Source organism: Vulpes lagopus, chromosome 6, assembly GCF_018345385.1.
Source record: "Vulpes lagopus strain Blue_001 chromosome 6, ASM1834538v1, whole genome shotgun sequence".
Taxonomy (NCBI): domain Eukaryota; kingdom Metazoa; phylum Chordata; class Mammalia; order Carnivora; family Canidae; genus Vulpes; species Vulpes lagopus.
In genome coordinates this window covers 114,544,862-114,555,286 of record NC_054829.1, presented here as the reverse complement: position 1 = coordinate 114,555,286, position 10,425 = coordinate 114,544,862, and the positions used below count along the sequence as shown (strand labels likewise).

The following is a 10,425-nucleotide window of genomic DNA, read 5'->3' as shown; positions in this document are numbered from 1 at the left end:
CAATCAATTATAGCTTAACTAGACGGCATCAAAAAAATTCATACTTGGAACAAGAGAAAGCAAGAAGTGGAGTCTCTGTGGGATTCTTTAACAGATGTGTGACACGGTAAAGAAATATTTGGAAAAGTTTAGTTGATGTAACAGAGATGTGTTGATGGAATAAAAGCCTGGAGGCAGAGAAGTCAGTGTGATACAGCAGTAACTGTGAGGGGAGGCTGAAGACATGCGCCAGCCTGCCAATGCTGGAAGGGAAGGGGGTGGTGAGAATTGAGAAAGAATGGCAAGGATCCACCATGAGTAAGCTCAAGCCTACTGACCAGCATCACTGCCCTGACAGATTTGGTGAGAAGCTGGGACAGGAACGTGAACAGGAGGGGAGAAAGCTGTCCTCCAAACTGATGGGATTGTGCCAAAGCTATGATTCAGTGGCAATTTTCTACCCCACCTTCCTCTCAGGACTTCCCTTTGTACCTCTCAAGATTTATATACCACTATTTGCTAATATAACTACGGAAATTTTTTAAGATTATTTTTATTTAAGTTCAATTTGCCAACATATAGTATTAACACTCAGTGTGGAAAATTTTAAAATATGTATATATTTAATCTTTCACAACTTTTTTTTATTGTTTTAGATAACAAAGGTAGTGAATGTGGATTGAAAAATAATTGAAAAAATAATATCAAGTGATCCACCATCTAGGAAGGGGAGGTAGGTGGGCGGGGGGTGGGAGGGACTGGGTGACCGGCAGTTGATGGGATGAGCACTGGGTGTTATTCTATATGTTGGCAAATTGAACACCAATAAAAAATAAATTTATAAAAAAAAAGAAAGAAAGGAAGAAAGAAAGAAAGAAAGAAAGAAAGAAAGAAAGAAAGAAAGAAAGAAGGAAGGAAGGAAGGAAGGAAGGAAGGAAGGAAGGAAGGAGGGAGGGAGGGAAGGAAGGAAGGAAGGAAGGAAGGAAGGAAGGAAGGAAGGAAGGAAGAAGGAAGGAAGGAAGGAAGGAAGGAAGGAAGGAAGGAAGGAAAAAGGAAGGAAGGAAGGAAGGAAGGAAGGAAGGAAGGAAGGAAGAAAGAAAGAAAGAAAGAAAGAAAGAAAGAAAGAAAGAAAGAAAAAGAAGGAAGGAAGGAAGGAAGGAAGGAAGGAAGGAAGGAAGGAAGGAGGAAGGAAGGGAAGGAAGGAAGAAAAAAAGAAAGCAAGAAAGCAAGCAAGAAAGCAAGAAGGAAGGAAGGAAGGAAGGAAGGAAGGAAGGAAGGAAGAAGAAAGAAAGAAAGAAAGAAAGAAAGAAAGAAAGAAAGAAAGAAGAAGAAAGAAAGAAGAAGAAAGAAAGAAAGAAAGAAAGAAAGAAAGAAAGAAAGAAAGAAAGAAAGAAAGAAAGAAAGAAAGAAAGAAAGAAAGAAAGAAAGAAAGAAAGAAAGAAAGAAAAAAGTGATCCACCATGTAGAGATACACCCCTCTGACATTAGGCTGTTGAATGCACTATATTTTTACAAATTAATATGTAATTCATTAACGTCAAGTTGGCCTTCTGTCCAGTTCATATGTTTTTTAACTTCGACTTCTATAAAAGCTTTTTAAGAAAGACCCGTTCAGGGCCCGTGGGGAGAGCCCGCAGGGCCCGGGGGCGTTAGACCCGAAAGACGTCGGGGCACGCTGACCTGGGAGCGGAGGCAGAAGGCTGGGCCAAGAACTGTAAACTTCTGCAGTCTCAGCTTCAGCTCAAGAAGGCAGCTCCCACACAGCGAAGAGCCACAGAACGAAACAGAGTCCGGTGCTTGCCCGGGTCATCGCCCTGCGGGAGCGGGAGGCGGCTCTTCCGACCCCGGCAGATCGCGGCCCCCCTCCCCCACCCCCCACCCCCCCTCCCCCACCCCCCCACCCCACCCCCTGCACGCGGCGGCTGCCGGGAGGATCCTGCTCCCAGGGGACTTTCTGCAGGAGACGTCTGGATGCCTTCAGCTGATGCATACGATCCCATGTCTCCTAACGATTATGAGAAAGTTAGTGAAACGCCAAAGAGAGGAACGACAGAGACAGCGGGAGCTGGAAAGACGGAGAAATAGAAGAGAGAGAGGAAAGAGGCGGAACGACAGACGTGAAGCTAGTGGGTTCTCGGGGCGACCAGATCCAGATTCTGATGAAGACGAGGATTGTGAGCAGAGAGGCGGAAAAGAAGCAGGCGCGGAGCTGCCCTTGCACCACCCCCTTCTCTTGCAGAGAAAGACAAAGAGTTGCCCCGAGATTTCCCTTACCAAGAGGATTCCAGACCCACTCTCCGTCTTCCAAAGCTGCTACCCCTCCTCCAGTGTACGAGGAACAAGACAGCCCCAGATCTCCGCCGGGACCTGGCGGCTCCTTCCTTGCCAACATGGGTGGCACAGGAGCACATGGAATCATGCAGAAGTACGGCCAGGGAAGGCCAGGGTCTTGGGGAGCACCAACAGGGGCTGAGCACAGCCCTGTCCGTGGAGAAGACAAGCAAGCGAGGAGGCAAGATCATTGTGGGTGATGCCACCGAGAAAGATGCATCCAAGAAGTCAGATTCAAATCCATTAACTGGAATACTTGAGTGTCCTACCAAAGTGGTCCTCCTAAGGAACATGGTTGGTACAGGAGAGGTAGATGAAGACTTGGAAGCCGAAACCAAGGAAGAGTGTGAAAAATACGGCAAAGTTGGAAAATGTGTGATATTTGAAATTCCTGGTGCCCCTGATGATGAAACAGTACGAATATTTTTAGAGTTTGAGAGAGTTGAGTCAGCAATTAAAGCTGTTGTTGATCTGAATGGGAGGTATTTTGGTGGACGGGTGGTAAAAGCACGTTTCTACAATTTGGTTAAGTTCAGGGTCTTGGATTTGGCGGAACAAGTCTGATTTTAAGAACTAGAGCACGAGTCATCTCGGATGATCCTTAAATGAGCTGCAGGCTGAGCAGAGAAGGAAAAGGCATCAGCCAGCCTGTGTGGCTGCTGCGTACAGAGATTCTTGGAAGGACTTCTAAGATATATGTTGAATGATCCCTTTTTTATTTTGTGGTTTTTAAAATATAGTATAAAAATCCTTAAAAAAAAAAAAAAAAAAACAAAGAGACAAGTTCATTAAGCTTTCTTTGTTTTGTTTTCTCCATTTAAAGCAATAAAGAAAAGAACACTTGGTATTAGTATTGCCAGGGTAGAATGGTTGCAAAAAGAAAGATAATATGAAAAGCAAGTGTCTCAGAAAAAAACCCTCATTAACAGGGATGGGTTTCAAGCTTTGTGATTTCAATCTTTTCAGCCCATGGCATTAACCTTCTCAGAAACTTCATACTTTCAAACCACCCATGTTTATTAAGACAAGCATTGAGAAAACACTAAAGCCAGAAAAGATATCTTGTACCCTGAATTTACACTTACCCCGGTATCCACAAAGATTTGTTTGGCAGGCACTATTTTTTTAAAGAGAGGTTTTCTTTCTGCCGTTTATGGAGCCAGGAGTGAAGAAAACATAATAAAATATGTTATTTGAAACCAAAGACAACAGAATGTTCTGAGATGTCATTTATTTTGTTTAGTAACTTTAGCTATAGAGAGCTCAACAAATCCTACAGAGAGCTGTTCTTTAGAATGGAGAACTATTTTCTATCCCTTAATGATGACATATTTCTAAAGAAGAATGACTTGCCATTATCTCCTTAGGGTTCTAAACATAGCTAGAAGTCAATTTTAAAGTCTGCTGTAAGTTGTAAAGTTTTTAACAGCATAACCCTTGTTTTTCTAGTCTCGGGTCTGACAGTAAAATATATTTATTATTTTCAAGAGTTTTATAGACCTTCACTACTTCCCGGAAAATACAATGAATAGGAAGAAAGGATGAGCTAACTTGGTAAAGTAATTTGGGGATATAGAGATGAGATATCTGGTGCATATTTGTCAACGACCGGTGTCATTTATCAATGACCTTGGGAAGGTCATTTCATCTCTTTTTATTTAGACCTCATGCTAACATCTTTTTAATGATTCTTCTCATTTAAGCCATTACTTAGAATACTAGAAAAAAGTCAAACTAACACTGATTTTCTAAGCACAGAGTGGGTATAAGACTGTCTACACGTCCATCACACGAAGAAGGCAAGCTGCCCAAGCACCCCACAGGATGGCTTCACTCTACACTCTTGAAGGTGGATGCCTAATGATCTAGGGCAAAATGCAACAGCCACACACCAGTGACCTCTTCAGTTTCCAAAAATGCTTAGGAGCAATTCTAACTAAAAAAACGACTGTGGATAAATAACCTCAAGAACAAACAATTTTACATCTTAAAAGAAGGTCAAAGCAATGCATGTGTAAGTCCGGGTGACCCTCTGTTGATATTCTCAAATTAAAAAGAACTTTCAAGGTGTTACCCTCAGCCTCCTGTGCTCCTCCCTTACTTTCCCTCTAAGAGGCTTAATACTTCAGCACTTTGGACCATGAGGAGTTGAAGAGGGCACCACTCCTAGAATATGTTCTAGCTAGACAAAGGAAAGCTGGGAAGAGGTGATAAAAGAAGTTGTAAAATTGTCATCCTGGTTCTGTGACTTCTAGTGAGTGCAACTTTATAATTTCAATTTACTACTCTGACTTGTAACCAGATCACGTTACTAGGTGAGAAAAGGGTCTCTTGTTGTTATACATTCTGAGAGAAAACAAAATTTAGGGCACCAGAGAACAGGGAGTCTTTACTCTTGGTTATCGTCTGGTATGCAACATATGTTTATTGAGCGCCCACTAGATGCCGAGTGCTGTGCTTGGCCCTGCTGAAGAATAGATAAAGATAGGTTAGGTCCCTTCCCCCAAGCTTGCACTCAATTCAAGAGAAAAGATGAAAATACATCACTTTGATCATACCTAGCAAACAAAGTGAGGGTTAGTGGACCAGCGGCACTGGGTCACCTGAGATTTATTAGAAATGTGAATCATCAGGCTTTGCCCCAGCCCTCCTGAGTCAGAAGCTATATTTTACCAAGATCCCCAGGTAATTTTGTATGCAATCCAAAGTACTTTGAGAAGTACTAACAAAAGAACACTATTTTCTCCTCCCATGGGTCTATTATGCTGCAACGTTAAAAATGGCCACTGGCCCAGCTACATGCCAAGACCAAATGTGTATGTTATGAAAGACAAGGAATAATTTAAATGAAATATGCCTACGAGGCTGGAGATAACAGTAGACAAGCTTAGCAGAGACGCTTTTGTTCATTTTTAGTGCTATCAGAGTATAAAAAAGAAGACATTCTTTTATTTAGCTTGCTATTTGTAGACCACTAAAAGGTACAAGTGACCTCATTAAAGGGAAGAAAAATCTACAGTTTGAAATATGTTTCCATTAGTTTACAAGGCTAAAAAGGATAGCATCTGGAGGTTATTCAATTTTATCAAAGATTTTGTGATTTAGTGATTAAAATTCTTGTCTCCTTATCCTCTTTCTGGAATTATCATATCTCTAGGATATGTCAACAAAAGGAGACCTATCAGCTAATGAAGGATTTTTTTCAAAGGACGTTTCAGTTTGCAAAAGTATCAGGGTGAGTTGTGGAAGGCTACAGCATGTAATTTAAGTACAACATATGTAATATAGTATCAAAATATTTTCATATTTAAAATTTATTCGAAATAAAAAAACAGCCAATTTTTGTACTCAGTAAAGATAAACAAAACCAATTTTAAAGTGATGGCTGATATCGGCAGAAAATGTACAACAATTGCTTTGTATCACTGGACTATGAGGGAAACACCTGAGAATTATTAATGTTTACTAAATTGCTCTTCACAGTACTGATTACACTTTGCACTATATCCTGCAATTAGGTAGATGTATAATTATTACACATTACCATCATATTACTATTCTTATACATTCATTCTTTATTCTTTTAGGTCCCTTAAAGAATCAATGGCATTCCTGGAAGCTAAAATAGATTTCATTTACATTAATGCAGGTTCTTATTAGTTCATGGAAAATAATTCTATGCAAGTTCCTGTATTGAATTATCCTTTATAGGTTTTTCACATGACTCTCTACTCTTTGTTTATTAGTATTTGTGGAGTGAAATGTAGTTCAAAAGAAGGAAGATGTTCTTCCTTTTATCATTTCTGACTCCTTTTTAAATGCAAGATTAATCATGTTACTCACTAAACATGACTTCTGAAAATCACATTTGGTCATTGAAGAACTATTTTTTCTCTTTTGTGGACTTCAATTCCCAATAGTGATGATATCTTACCATTTGCTGTGAGAAGGAAGACATAGCTGTGGTCCTAAAAGAAATTAAAAATATACTCTATTCTTGGTATATCACCATTAATGGGAATATAAATTTGTAAGAACATCACAAAGGCATTTGTTCTATCCAAAGTATTTGTCTTGTTTACCATGATGCTGTGGGATCCATGTTAAGAGATCCATGTTAAGGTCACATAAATGGCCTGCACCACTATAGAGTCTAACAATTGTGCTGTTGTCCCATTTACTTGGTTTGGGTGTTTAATGAGTTAACCATCACTATCTCTAAAGTATGAGGTAGGTCAAAAAATATAAATACCTTAGAAATGAAATATAAATATGTAAGCATATGTATAGGGGGAAATGTGAAAATATTTATATTTCTAGAAATGTCTATATTTATATAAAATGTATAAATGAACATAAAAATGTCAAACAGTAAGACTTTTAGTTCTAGAATATAAAAGTTCAGGTTTGTCATATTCTTTAGTTAGACACAAAGATATTTCTTCTCAAAGTAACACATTTATTGTAAAAATGCACTTTGGGTGTCATGTTCATCATGAGTGTTTCAGAATTTGAGACATATAAAAAAATTTTTTTAGGTAATCTCTAGACCCAACGTGGGACTCAAACTTATAAACAACCCCAAGGTCAAAAGTCACATGCTCCACTGACTGAACCAGCCAGGCACCCTTAAAAATTATTTTTAATAGGGTGAGTAGTTTCTTTTTTCTCAACCAGATTTTCCAATGTTTATTTCATAATCATATCCTTATAGATACAGTTACTTTTAATTACAAGACACTATTCTAACATTTTGCTATATGCATGAAATAGTCAATATCTCATCTTCTCACAATGAGGTAAGTCGTCTTCCGGGGCAGTCTCATACAGATTCATGGAGATGTTGGTAATCAATACAAAGAAAATTTAGAGATCAGTGATTTTTCATGTCTCAAAACAGAAATTAATAAATCAGACAAATTCAGTTTTTACAAGAATGGCATAAAATAAAAAATCACAAAGGAAATATAACTATTACTCCAACAGCCTCCTGTAATCAAGCCAGTATCAGAGTAAGAAGAAAATTCTTCAAGGGAAATGTTTCACACTAAGGTTTTTTCTGTTCATTTTCTTGATGTTTATCTAGGAATCACAGCTGGGGTTTTTCCACATGCAATTTTCCATAAGTGGAAATCTGAATTTTCATGTTAACTTACATATTCTCTAAAATTGTGCCCTATGATTAGAGCTTCTATAATGATGGAATAAAGAAAGGGGCATTCTGGAGCCACAGGACTGAATTATCTGCTTTAGAGAACTCAGAGTAAATTCTCTGCAAAACTCTTATTATGTAACTGACAGCATTTTGCTAATATTTTTGTCCCTTCGCTTATTTATGTAAGAACTCATTAATGTATGTGATAAAGAACTGTGTGATGCTACTTTGTCCTACAATGCAGTATATGAAAGGGTCTTTTCTGGAATACAAACTCAATGGTATTTTCTTTACAATTCAGTTCATTTCATAACATATTACATATTATATACGAAGTACCTACTATGTGAGAAGTATAAGACCCTGTGTTTGACCCTACAAGGGATGGGATATAACAAGATAAATACGACTTAATCCAACAAAATTACAATCTCATAAAGAAAACAGGACATGTAGCATTAGTTACTCTACTATAATCTCCCCCACAAAGGTGTCACGGGAATGATTTAAACATGGAGTAGACATATAGAGGACAGAGATAATTTCTTAATAGAGAAGGCTGAGGGAAAAGATATTTGATCCCATGACTTAGGTAGCAGTCACAATGTTTTCAATCCAAATATCAGGCATACATTAAAAAAAATTGGTACAGGCTTGGTTTCATAGTTTTTGGGCAATGGCATCATAACTCATTAGCATCTGCTAAGACATCAGAAATTCCCCCATGGTCTCCCTCAGCAGTCCTTCATTTATTGTCCTCTTCATCCCTACTCCTGGACCTCTTCCACACTGCTTCCATGGCACAGAAGACTCTGGGATCATCCCAACCCTCTCTGCTTAGACACACTCAACTACCTCCTAGGAGTCCCAGTGGGAACAGGGACAGTCCTTTTTTGACTTCTCTATTCTTTAGAGTCCTCTAAATTTTTCTGCAGCTGTGATCACCTCTTACCTTTAGGGGACACTACCTTGAGGTAAAAAGATTTTGTGGCAAAGATCCACAGTGGTGTGCACAAATGTATAACATATTGAAAAATGGCTAAGATGTTGCCATGCTGATGGGTGCCTGGGTGGCTCGGTGTTTGAGCATCTGCCTTTGGCTCAGGGCATGATCCCAGGGCCCTGGGATCAAGTCCTGCATCAGGCTCCCTGTGAGGAGCCTGCTTCTCCCTTGGTCTCTGCCTCTCTCTCTATGTGTGTCTTATGAATAAATATATAAAATATTTTTTAAAAAAGGATTTTTGGAAAGAAAAAAGGATTTTTGCCATGCTGAGATGACAGAATGAAGTACTCTTTACATATTGCAAATAGGAAAGTTTAGAGGCCAGTTTCAACGTGCCACCTCAAATAATGGGTTGGGGTAGTGGTACGCCTGGTTTGGGTGAAAGGAGAAGTAACAGGAGTGACTCAGTCAACATTCTGCCCATAGTGAAGTCATGTACAACAACATAGTAGAACAGCCATTCGCTCATTCTTCCTTCCATGAACCCAGTACATCTAACATATATGTATCTTATGCTCTATCCAAGTACACGTGTCTTTGAGGTCAAGCCTAATTCATCTGTGAATCCTCAGCACCTAGCTGAAATGATGGGGATATATAATAAATTAATGATATACATTGATGATATATACTGTATTATGGTATTAAATAGTAAATCAATCAGTACTTGGGAGGAAAGATTAAAGGAAGACTACACAGTTATGATAATGTTGCTTTCCATGTTCTCTTTCATTTTGTCCACCTCATCAACTGATTATGCTGGGAAGTTTTCACAAGGATTTAAGTGCAGAACATGTAATGGACACTGATATCACTGATCTTGTACCTTAAAAAGTATAAAAGCCAGGTTATAATATTAAGTCCGTATGAATCAGTCACCAGTAACATTTAACTGTATAACACTTTTGCTAGAGTTAGCAGTGGAGGGGCTCTTAAAAGATTATTATAATAAAGTGTTCTTTATGTACATCTAGAAGCACCAAGAGTTATTTTTTTAAGAGAACCTACTATTGAGGAGCTCGTGTACTCACCTACCATGATTCCCCACTATTTCTAAGATAACATCTAAATTACTAGTGAAGCATTTAAGGACCTCTGATACATAACATGACCTCAACTCCCCCACTACTCCTGTACAAACATATTTTCTGATCTAATCAAACATACGTTACGCATTGCATTTTTCCACCTCTGTTTATTTACACATGGCTCTCCTCTGTTCTCTCCTCCCTTTTACTGAAACAGAAATGTATCATATCCTTCAAAGCTCAGCACACAGCCCATCTCCATCAGGAACATTTTGCTGACTATGCCTCTTCCAAACCCTAAAAAACACTTGTTATCATTAATGACTATTTGGTATTCAGTAAATCATGTGCATGCATGTATCTGTGCATGTGTGGTTTGTGTATTTAAATGCAGCTCTCTTCTCTCCCCAGTCAGGCTGGAAATTGCTATCTGACAAAATATATTTCACCGATTTTTATTTTTTATTTTTTTTTTAATTTTTTATTTATTTATGATAGTCACAGAGAGAGAGAGAGAGGCAGAGATACAGGCGGAGGGAGAAGCAGGCTCCATGCACCGGGAGCCTGATGTGGGATTCGATCCAGGGTCTCCAGGATCGCGCCCTGGGCCAAAGGCAGGCGCCAAACCGCTGCGCCACCCAGGGATCCCCACCGATTTTTAAATATCCATATCACTCAACAGGTTATTTTTCAATTAGTTCATTGGTTATTATGATCATAGTTTTATTTTTTCTATTTCAAAAAAAATTTATTTATTTATTTATTTATTTATTTATTTATTTATTTATTTTAAAGAGAGAGAGTGGAGGGAGGGAAGGAAGGAGAGGGAGAGAGAAAATCTTGAAACAGATTCCATGCTGACTGCCTAGCTCAATGTGAGGTTCAATCCCAGGATCCTGAGATCATGACCCAAGTCGCAATTGAGAGTT

General features: G+C 38.8%; 1 pseudogene; it reads left to right on the top strand.

Moving 5' to 3' along the window:
* Nucleotides 1-293: 293 nt before the first annotated feature.
* Nucleotides 294-2,952, top strand: LOC121492716 (annotated as a pseudogene).
* The last annotated feature ends 7,473 nt before the right edge of the window (nucleotides 2,953-10,425 follow it).